General features: G+C 34.7%; 1 long non-coding RNA gene across 2 annotated transcripts in view; it reads left to right on the top strand.

Moving 5' to 3' along the window:
• Nucleotides 1-12,475, top strand: part of LOC307186891 — a 159,201-nt gene that overhangs the window by 109,219 nt on the left and 37,507 nt on the right. For both annotated transcript variants that reach the window (XR_013828496.1, XR_013828497.1), the window contains exon 4: nucleotides 8,773-8,887. This is a non-coding gene — a long non-coding RNA (uncharacterized lncRNA). The remainder of the gene's footprint in view (nucleotides 1-8,772; nucleotides 8,888-12,475) is intronic.

Here is a 12,475-nt window from a genome sequence, read left to right as displayed (position 1 = left end):
TTTGTTGCTACTGCTGTTGTTGTTATTTTATTAACTGAACTGACTTTTTGGTCTGAATCAATTTATTCTCTTGCTGTTGTATAGAAACGTTCTTAATGTTGGCTATGGGCATTCAATGGCAAAACAAACAACAAAACTGAGAAGAAAAATGACTGTAGCACAGATTTTAAGAAACATATTTTCCTGCTCACTGATCTCCTTTTATCTTCTGCCCATATGTTTCTGTGTTGCAGTTTTATCTCTTCCACACTTACGGAATGTTTTGGCAAGGGAAATGAATTCTGATGAGACAGTCTTGGTAATACTCCAGAACATTTTTAAGTTCAGATACCAAACATAGGACCTGCATTGCTATGTGTTGCAAGGATTTAACCTCCGCTAGTCAACTGACTCTGGCTTGTTTGTTTGACGTGTGATTTTATGATGTGTGTTTATAATGTTCAGTGATTCAATTGTGTTACTACTATCTGACAGATTTTGACCAAATCATGAACTCATTTTTCAAAATTCACTATTTTTGGCTAAATGAATTATTTCTCAATATATGAGGAAGATAGAAAAGATATGTATCATGGTAATATATGCAAGGAGAGTACTTTTCAAGTACCTATAGGGCCAGGTAAAGTACAACCATGTGAGTTGAGTCATGTAATGCCAACAACAGTGATAACATCATTAGCACATTCACCCCTGGATGGCCACAAAAGGGAATCTTGTTTTATTTCTTCTCTCAACATAATGCCTTATGCAAATAACTTGCATATATTAGTAAGTCAGTGAGCTTCAACTTTTCAGACTGAATACATAATGTGTTATCTCCCATGTCAGAATATAGATATTTATATCTATATATACATTTAGACAGTCCTGAGTAATGGAAGACATATTACTGTCATGCACTTCTCTCTCTTGTTCTGTCTCTTTATCTCTCTCTCTCAAATTCTCTCTCTCACCATCCTTGGAATCTCTGTTTTCCATACTTCCCCTCTCACTCCTACTCAAACTAGAGTTTTTCTGAAAGAAATGATGGAAGAAGAATTGGAAAAAGTAGCATTCATTGCAACAAACATTTATGAAGTATATACTGTGTGCCAGGTACTAAGCTCTTCCATTCATCTATTCATATTAACCATGATGGAAGTATGAATAGCAATGGCAGACATTTCTCATAAAACCTAACTACCTATGCCATTACCGTTGTGTTCCATATGATACTAATTTGCATTTTGTGAATCTACAAAGTTACATTTAATATGCTAGATCTTTCCCTGTATTACAGTTTTGTTCCCTAGGGACCTCATTAGTCTTTTGTTCTTTTTCTATTTAAGAGTTGCAAGTATATAAGGAAATTTGACTCATTAATAGAGAACTTAGAGACTTAGGATAGGCAGATATTTGTGTAATTTATTCTTTTTAGTTCTTTTTGTGATTTTTTTTAATCTCCTCAGATTTTGTCTCTACCAATTTCGCTGCTATAACATGCTCTCTTTTTCTTTCAGGGAAATTCCTAAATTTTGATAAGTATCTTTAAAATTTTGTGGGTTGTAATAAATATTTTCTTCTCAAAGAATTAATTGCAACACTAACACATTTTGTTTAGAAGTAGTACAGCTTTATTTTAATAATTGCTAAAATTTTAGAATCACAATTTATTTCATGGTAAATATGGGAAATGTGACAAACTCTATAGATGATGGGTACTGTCCTCCTGGGGACTCATAGTACACATTGTTCTGCTATCTCAGTTTTTGTGGGAAAGAAAGTGCTTTATTCTGTGGATATTGTGTATCTTATAATCTCACACTTCTCTCTTTGCCTTGGTCTTTAAGAAACTCAAAAATGAACATACATGGATTAAATTCATCAAAAGAAAAGCACACAAAGTAGAGTCTAGGAGGCTTTCAAACGTGGAGTTTCCAATTTCCTCTCCTGTGGGGTCAGGACAGCATTACTCTCTAGCATTGTTGTGTGATGACAAGGACAGGGCATTGTCAATCACAGGAGCTCACCCAAGGCTCAGTGTTTAGAATTTTATTGGAGCTCCATCAGGTAGGCATGATTAATTGTCCATATGACTGATCTCAGTCTTTAGTCCCTCCAATGGTCAACTGATAACACAAGACCCAAAGCCCCACCCTAAATCACGTTGTGAGTGTTCCTAGCATGGCCAGCCCCCCCGCCCCCACCAAATCATATTGTTAGACTATCTGATGACCCAAGGACACGAGAACAACACAGACACTCGTAGAAGGCATAACATTCCAAGGGCTTAGAGATTTTCTCTCAGAAATCAAGGATAAAAGTCAGACCAGTTTGGGACAAAGTTAAATTCTTTACCACACAACAATAAAGAGATAAGTACTACTTTTTATAAAACTATTTGTAAAGGAAGACTTCCACATCCAGCCAAGATAGAGTAAGAGACACCAAATATACTGCCTGTTTGAAGCAACTATAAGACTGGACAATGTGAAAGAATGTTTTTTAAAATATTGTACATAAGGCAACAAAGAGCAGTGAGGTTAAAGTATAGAAATAAATGAGCTTACCCCTATTGAAACCATGTACCTCAGATTGGAACTTGAACCAACATGTTGGGACTCCAACCCAGCTGAAACCCTGATTGGGACTTGAACCCATGGTCTTTTAATTAGAATCACTCAGCTGGTGTCTGGACTTACTGAGGCTCAGGTTCTTTGTGTCTCAGAGCAGAAGGAATTTAGTGAGAGGCAAAGTGATAGGCAAGAAGTAGATTTATTAATATAGAACGCTTGTGAGAGATGCAAGCGGGCAGGCGAGGGGGCTCTGCCCCGAGGATTAAGTCGGCTACAATTTTATAATCAAAAGAAAGTGAAATTTTATAATCAAAGGGAGGGGGAAAAGACTGCCTTCTTCAAGTAGATGTCAGGCTTACATCACCAGCTCCTCCATGTTGGGCAGGAGAGTGTCTCACTCTATGAGGTCAAACTAAGATTATCATGGTACTTCTTCAAATCGGTAGAAGGGTGGTAACATTTTTCTTTCACCTAATGACCTGGGGCATATCTTGTGCTTTTACTTATGGCTTTATAATTAAGCAAGCCTGCTTCATTCCATGACATTCCCATAGCTTTCTTAACTGATCATTAACTTACAGTGGTCTCCCAAAGTTTCCCTCTCTATCTGTAATCTCCTATTGGGACTTCTACAACTACCTGTATAACTATCTGATAGGTTTCCCTCTCTATCTGTAATCCCCTATTGGGACTTCTACAACTACCTGTATAACTATCCTATTCTATCACTATCTATGATTGGTATGCTTTAGCACCTGGAGAATTTCTAGGCTGTGGCACTGTTAGTGAAAACACAAACATAGTCTGGTATTTTCCTTGGGTAAAAAAGATAGGGCTGAGATCCTGGGAAAGCTTAGGTAGTTAGAACTCTTAGGATAGAGTACAGAAGAGGAGACACCTACACAAACCAAGAGCTCTGGAGAGATTTCCTTGAGTTTTCAGCTGAGAAATGATCAGTATATGTATTCCTATTCCCATCAGGTGGAGGGGAAAACCTCCTAATTCATGCATAGAATACTCAAAGGAGTATTCCCTTTGCAGTAGTGATGCCAAAAAGTCAGTGCTCTGTGCACTGGTGCTGAATTGAATCTCGGAGGCAGAGTTTTGGGTAAAGTAGAAAAGAGTAGCTTTATTGCTTTGCCAGGCAAATGGGGACACAACAGACCTCTTGCCTCTCAAAGTTGCATGTCCCAACAAGGGGGGATTTGGTGAGGAGGTTTATAGCAATGGTTCAAGGGCGGGATCACTGATTAGGATTAGGGTGCGTGCAAGGCCTTCAGTTTTTTAATCTGGCCTCAAGTGGTCTCCTCCTAATGAGTTTCTCTGGCTCCTTTAATCTGGCCTCAGGTGGTCTCTGGAATGACGAATGCTAACCTCTTCCATTTGTTGGGGGTTTTCATTCTGTAAAGAGCTCAAAGATATTATGTGTATCCCTGAAGGAAGAACCAGAACCCTGCCCCAAGGTTGCATTATTATTTCTTGGCTACTCCTCCCTTGTCTCTGCATCCCCTCCCTTCCCTGATTAGCAAGTGTTTGAAAGGCTTCCATGCCCAGAAGCCGCCACAGGGTCCTGCTCATTTTCAGTAGGACAAAATAAGTACTTGACTAAATGCTTCCTTGAGCTCACATAAAATAATTTTATAAGCAAGACTTGAAAGAATTAAAACATTTCCAAATAATTTTATTTTGTCCCAGAACAAATCTCAAGAATATTATAGGAATAAATGTTATTCAGCATGCAACAAGGCAAAATATACTATGTTTTACAGCCAATCAAAACTCACCAGTTATGCAAAGAAACAGGAAAATAGAACCTATAATTATGAGCAAGTCAGGTACACAGAAATAAACCAGATTATAGTATTTGTAACAAGTACATTAAAACAATCATTTTAACTCTCTGCCTTATGTTCAAGAATTCTAAAAGAAATATTGAGGATGGTAACTAGAAACATGAAGTAATTTTTAGAGGTGGCATTAAAATTCTAAAGATGAAAACAACAATATCCAAAGTAAAAAAGAAATAAAACACTAAATATGATTAAGAGTAGATTTGATGCTGCAGAAAAAAAATTAATGAACATGAATAAAAAGCAATAGTAATTGTCCAAAATCAAGCAAAAACTGAAAAGAAATAAAATATAGCATTTTGAACTGTGAGAAAACCTTAAGTGGCCAAATATACAAATAATTAAAGTACCCAAAGAAAAGGCAGGGGTAAGAGGGCCAGAAAAAAATATTTATAAGATAGGATTGAACATTTTCCAAATTCGATAAAAATTATAAATCCACATATCTAAGGAGTTCAACAAAGAGTACAAGAAATATAAAAACAAAACCAACTACACTAAGGCATATGATAATCAAATTTCTTAAAATCATCTATAAAGACAAAAATCTTAAAAACAACCAGAGAAATAAAAAGACAAATTACATTCAAGGGAACAAAGATAAGAATGTCAGCAGACTTCTTTTTGTAGATAATGTAAGCCAGAAGGCAGTAGAGTAACAAAGGATTGGAAAAAAAAAATCTGTCAACCTAAAATTCTATACTCAGTGAAAATGTTTTTTAGAAATACTTGCAGGGCTTCCCTGGTGGTGCAGTGGTTGAGAGTCTGCCTGCCGATGCAGGGGATGCAGGTTCGGGCCCCGGTCTGGGAGGATCCTGCATGCCGCGGAGCGGCTGGGCCTGTGAGCCATGGCTGCTGAGCCTGCGCGTCTGGAGCCTGTGCTCCGCAATGGGAGAGGCCACAACAGTGAGAGGCCCGCATACCGCAAAAAAAAAAAAAAAAAAAAAAAAAAAACTTGTGAGTACAGATTTGTTCAGTCATGTAAAAGCAAAGTAATTCATGAACATTATACCTGCACTACAACAAATTTATACCTTGTATCATATATCAAACTGTTAACTCAAATTTGATCATAGACTTAAGGTAAAATATAAATGTACAACTTCTGGAAGAAAAAAGGAAAAACATCTTTATGTCTTGATTGGAGAAGTACTTCTTTGATAAGACACTAAAACCACAATTCATTTAAAAAAATTGGTGTCACAAAAATTAAATATCCTCTTCAAAAGATACTATTAAGAGAAAAAAGAGACAAGCTGCAGACTGAGAAAAATATTTACAAATCACATATCTGATAAAAAAACTTACATCTAGAAGATATAAAGAGTTCACAAAACCCAAGAGAAGGATGAACCCACTCAAAAAAAAAAGAGCATAAGATTAGAACACACTCTCCACCAAAGAAAAAAAATGAATGGCAAATAAGCACATGAAAAGTGCTCAATATCATTAGACACTAGATACATGAAAATTAAAACCAGAATAAGATATACCTACATACCTATTAAAATGTTTACATGTTAAAAAGACTGACCTTATCAATTGTTTATTAAAAGGTAGAGTTACGGGAACTCCCATACATTGCTGGTGCAAAAGAAAAGTATACAACTCATTTGAAAAACAATTTGGTCATTTCTAAAAAGTATGTACCTGTCAGGCATTTTACTACTAAGTATTTATCATAGAAGAAGGAAATAAATGTCCCTACAGAGACTTGCACATGAATGTTTATGCCAGCCTTATTTTAATAGCCAAAAGCTGGAACCAAATCAAATGTCCATCAATAGGTGAATGGATAAACAAACTGTATTTTAAAAAATAAAAGACTACTAAACAGTTATAAAAAGAAAAGAACTTCAACAGGGATTGGAAAACTAAGATCCTGGATAAATTTGGTCCATAGCCTGTTTTTGTATGGTCCACCAAGTAAGAACATTATTTACATTTTTAAGGGTTATTAAATAAACAAACAAACAAGAATATGCAATAGAGACCTTATATGGCCTAACAAATTAAATAAGTTTACTATGTGGTCTTTTGTAAAAAAAATGTTTACTGACCCCTGCACTACAAAATGCTCTTTAGTTTTCTTATAACACTTTGGAAATTCCTAATTCCCATATTTAGATAATTCCTTATTTTATAATCTCATGAAGTAGGCAATTAAGTAATTAAGCCCTACAGAGTTTATCTGTTACAATTTCACTGCTTCTGAAAGACTTTAATATCTCCCCAATATATTCATATAAAGTTCCAAATCATCTGCATAGCTTAAACTGTCTCCTATGACCTGATCCTTATTTAATCAACCAGCCTCATCTTTGGCCAATTTTCAGTATTCTCCAGCAATACTGACTTTTTGTAAGCATAAGAAAGCTGGTGACTATATTAATAAATTAAACCTGCAGACAACAAGCATTAACAGATAAAAGGCATATCAGGGTCAATTCATCAGGAAGACATACACTAAATGTGTATGCACCTAATAACAAAGCATCAAAATACATGGAACAAAAGTAGACAGAACTGAAAGGAGACATAAATCCACATTGCAGTTGGAGATTAAGAAATCTTTTTTCATAACTGATAGAAGAACATCACAAAGAATCAGCAAAAGCATAGGATTTTTGAATACACTGTTAACTACTTTATATGAAGATATTGGGGAGATAGTATTTTCAGAAGCAGTGAAATTGTAACAGATAAACTCTGTAGGAGGGCTTAATTACTTAATTGCCTACTTCACTAGATTATGAGATAAGGCATGACCTAAATATAAGAATTATAAATTTCCAAACTTTTATAAGAAAACTAAAGAGCTCATATTTTTTATAGATAATTTCTCCCCAACCAATTTTTCCAGAATAACTTTAACTTATACTTTTCAATATAAATATATATTTTACATATGCCTAAATATGTGGGTTTATATATATATATATATATCTCAACCTTATTTTATTTTAATCAATTGCAAGCCTTGGCACAGTAGCAGAATATCAAAGAGAAGGAAAACAGAAAGAAAGTCAATATGCCCAATATGCCTACCTTCACTTCTCTTTCAAGAAACTCCTTGAAATACACTGGAAACTCATTGCTTCTGATTTCCTTAAACTTTCTCTCAATCAAAATTTAGCTCTGACCTACTTTCATTCTCTTTTCCCTAAAGCACTCAACTTATGTCCTTTGATCTCAGAATACTTATTAAACTGTGTATATTTCTATTACATTTATTGTGCTCATGAAAGTGTCCTGAATATGACCATATAAACTTATAACCACACTTCACAGAAAGTTACATAAATACAGAAGCACAAATATTCTGTTTTTATATTCTATTTCATATTTCTTCTTGTTTTCCTCTTTTTGAGCAGACTCCTAAGAAAGACATAGCTATAACCATGGCCATTTTACAAATGATTTAAGGAAGATATTAATCATACACTTAACCTTCTGGCTGTTCTTAGAAGGATATACTTTCCAGTTTGAAGGGTCTGATATGGCATTTCTTTTTCTTAAGAAACAAAATGATTTTCTGAAAAATTAAGAAAAAATAAGTAAAAGCAGGTATCACAGTGTCTATGGGTTGTACCTACTTACAATTTCTAAAAACTGGAATAACCCGTGGAATGTAATAATTCTCATGTTGTCCTCAATGATTTGGTCTGTACAGACAGTGTAACATAAGCAAAGAACCTCAAAGTCCAGAAAGGTACGGAAGGATTGAAGCTACCACCATTCCTGAGGCCATCTGGAAATCACTAGTGACATAACGCTTTGGTTTTAATGTTTTCAAGGGCCCCACACAAGTTGAAGAATCTGAGTAGTTACTAAAACAAACAAAGACTCTGGAAAGCAAACTCTTAGTGAAAGGATAAAATAGGAAAAAAACTTTTCCTGAAGTTGTTATAACCGTAAGCAAGACTTATCATATATATATTTTTTTACAAGTCCACCTTCACAGATTCTGGTCTAAATTCATAGCACTCAATTCTTCTGAAAACTCTTCAGTTGAGAATATATTTTCAGCTGATAATTCTTAGATTGTTAGTGCCCTCAGACAGCTGAGAGAAACAAACAGAAATCATCCCAAAGGTCTCAAAGAATTTGTCAGATAATGATTTTTTTAAAATCACAACATAAATGGTACATTATTAAAAACAAGCATTAATGGATCAAGAAAAGAAACAAACAACAGAAGGGGATAAAAGAACACTTAAAATATTAGTATTATCAGATCCAGAAAATAAAATAAATGTTTAAGTATTAGTAAAAGTAGAAGTGGACATCAATAGAGAGATTAAGAAACAGACTATAAAATATGACTAGGCAAATTGCCAACTATAAACCACTGGTCCTGCCCACAGGTGTCCCCAGTCATGGAATGACAATGCGGTGGTGGCAGTGCAAGAACCTAAAACCCTCAGGGACAAATATCTTCTGGCCAGAAGAATAGAAGAAAGGAGATCGTGTGATCTGTGTGTAAGTGAAACTCCCATTATTTTTTCTCTAGTTTTAGGGGATGGAGTCTTGCCCAGAGGGTGTCCCTAGTCCTGTGGTACTGCAATAACGGGCAGAGGACTGAAACTCTGAGAGAAACCTGTCTTTTAAGCCAGAGGACCAGAAAAAGCAGCCCCTAGAAGTCAGAGTGTGGGAAAAGCAGATCCCCTAATTCAGTGTATGAACCAACACAAATTCAATTTACCCCTGAGTTGGGCAAATATGAGACAGATTCAAAGCATCCTAGCAAAAGCCTTGAAACATAATCTGCTGTTAGAATTTCTGCTGTTAGAATTACTGCCCCAGAAGCTGAGACAGAACTTTCAATCTAAACCTAACCACGCAGATTGTCTGCTAAAAGAAACTGGTGAGTTATCAGAAGATTTTAACAGGACCCAGAGTCTTCACAACATACTGAAAATGTCTGAAACATAATCCAAAATTCATCCACATACAAAGAACCAGGAAAATTCTTAAGGGAAAGGATTATCAAGAGATGCCAATGCTGAGATGTTCCATATGTTGGAAATATCAGACAAAAATTTTAAAACAATTTTAAAAGTTTAAAAGCAATTTTAAATTTTTAATTATTTTAATCATGCTGTATAAATAAGATAAAATTTATACCATTAAATGAAAAGTAAGAAAGAAATTCTAAGAAGAGAAATAAAAAACTATAAAAAAAAAAGAACAAATGGAAATGTGACAAATACCCAGAATGATCTGTGAAAACTTGATACTGCAAACTATAAAACATTACACAGGAAAATTAAAGAAGACCTAAATAAATAGGTATATCATATCCATGGATTGGAAGATTCAAAATTAAGACATCAATTCTCCCCAAATTGAAAATGTAAATTATCTAGAATAGACAAAATAATTTTTAAAAAGAGCAAAGTTGGAGGACTTCTAACTGATTTAGAGAATCACTCTAAAGCCACTGTAATCAAAAGAGTATGGTATTATCAAAAAGATATTTAGATCAGTGGGACAGAATTGGCAATTCAGAAATAGACTCTCATGTATTTGGTGCTAGGAAAACTATATATTTATACATAGTTTTCCTAGAAAAAAATCAATTTTGGCTATTACCTCACATTATGAAAATTGAGATGTATCTTGACCTAATTGTGAAAACTAAAATAGTAATATTCCTGGGAGGAATCATAAGAGAAAATCCTTGCAACATTAGAATAGGCAAATGTTTCTTGTATTAGACACACAGGAAGCACACACACACAGAAAATTAATGAATTGGACTTTCTCAAAATTAAGAACAATTTCCCTTTGAAAGACTTTGAAAACAAAACAAAGGAATGGAAAAAAAACAACAAAGAAATGGGAAAAAATAATTGCAATACAAATATCTGTCAAATACTTGTATCCAAAATACATAAAGAACCCTTGCAAGTCAATAATAATACAAATAGCCCAATTTAAAAATAAAATATTAAAACAGACACTTCACAAAAGAAGATATATGTATGATACATAGGCACTTGGAAAGATGCTCAGCACCATTAGTCATCATAAAAATGCAAATTTAAACCACAATAAGTATGTCTATATTCCCATTATAATAGCTACATATTTAAAAACCCGACAATAAGGAGTGTTGATGAAGATGGGTAGCAACTGGAACTCTCATGCACACTGGGGGGAACGTAAAATGTACCATCACTTTGGTAAACTTCTTGGTTAGAATATAAAGTTAAATATATACCTACCATATAACCCAGCCATTCCACTTCTAGGTACTTCCTCAGGAGAGTGGTCTGTTAACCACTCTTCCCCCAGGGTTAATAAAAGGTCTGTAAATATCTTTGCTGAGATACAAACAACCGAGATTAGAATAACTGTTTAGAGACAATACCAAGCCTTTTTACTTTTTTTTTTCATTAAAATATATCCTAAGTTAAAAATATGATATTTTTTAACAGATTTTAGTAAGACATTTTGTTTTGACTTTAAAGATCTTGGAAAGCATAATTTATGAACAAATTTTGTAATGCAATATATGATACAAGAACACAGAAAACTTTTATTATTACCTATAACTTTTACCCTTAAAATACATATTAACAGTTATGTTCCTATTATTTCCTACAGTGTTGAACATTTTAAAATATGATCTGAGATAAAATCAATAAAAATAAAACTATTATTTCTTATTATTTTAAAGCAAATGTGAGATCATAAAAACTTTTTGCAAAACTTCAACATTGCACAAGTTAAATATTCTCTTGCTCTCTTAGGTACTTTCTTTACCTCACTAGTTTAGCTTTTTTTTTTTTTTAAGCAAAGTTTTCATATGAACAATTTCTAATAGACCTTCCAGATATACAGCATCTTGTTAAAAATTCATGCTGGCCAGAAGACTAGAAGGTCAGAAAATGTCTTTGAATTTATGCCATGGTCTTTTCGATAATTCATTCAGGTTTTAAAAGGGGAATTCCTCATTAAGTAAAGGACCTAATGCTTATTAATTTATATGCTTAAGCAAGGGCCACCACTAATTCGTTTATTAAATATCAAAGACCATATGCTTTCACCCCTTGTCCTTGCTTATTGATTAACTGCCTTAAGCCAATATAGATGAAAGCAGGGGGAGGAAGCACAGTAACCTAGGTGAGTTTCTTATCTCATTTTTTAACCTAATGAAAGATGGCACTTCTTTACATTCCTGTGCGAAAGCCCAGATGAGACAATCCAAAATGAGTTTCCTTGTGTAAGTGTGGATTTTTTGAGCAATGTGATGCAGTCACTTAGATGCAGTGAAGATGATGTGCAGAAGTGGAGGAAGTGAATGGGATGGAGGCAGTAATGGACTGTGGAATGCCAGACTCAATTCTTCAGTTTCAACATATTCCTCACAGACACAGTTAATTCATCAGAACACGTTGCTCAAAGCATGTTAACTGGAGCTAATAGATGTCTAAGGGATAAGGGGGGTGAAGCAGAGGGGGAGGAGATTTTTGGTCAAGTCAGATTGAGAAATATTGGGTAAAACATAGATATAGACAGAGAGAGACAGAAAGAGAGAGAGAGAGAGGGAGAGAGATGTACAGATACATACGTATACACACATATTTCCTTCCTGGCTTGTTGGCAGGTTGTATGTGTGTTTGTTTGTTTTGTCTGTGTTTATCATTTAACTTCCTTTTACTGCAAGTAAAACAAAGACATTGCCTAAATTGAACAGAGTTGAGATATAATTGTTGTATATCTTGTAGCTCACAGAATTGACAAGGATGGAGAATAGGCTTGGAAAATAGAGAAGCCAGGATCTGGGTAGTAAGAACTTATAACAAATCCTGTCCGGTCACCACCATGGAATGCATGAGCTCCAATTGTCTTTCAGTTGATTATTGCAGCCCTTGGGTCATTCAGATTAAGATTAGAAACCATAGGAGATAGGATTCAATTGGCTAGTTTGGGTTACATATCTGGTGTTTTTATATATAAAGGGCTCCTTTGATTTATAATTCCGCCAGGACTGCACACAATCGAGGAGAGTAACTTCAGGAAAGAGGTTGAGGTGCTGTTTTCCAAAGAAAGGAAACTCTG

This window comes from Stenella coeruleoalba (assembly GCF_951394435.1).
Source record: "Stenella coeruleoalba genome assembly, chromosome: 5".
Classification (NCBI taxonomy): domain Eukaryota; kingdom Metazoa; phylum Chordata; class Mammalia; order Artiodactyla; family Delphinidae; genus Stenella; species Stenella coeruleoalba.
The sequence above is the reverse complement of the archived record's forward strand: the minus strand, read 5'-3'. Positions and strand labels throughout refer to the sequence as shown.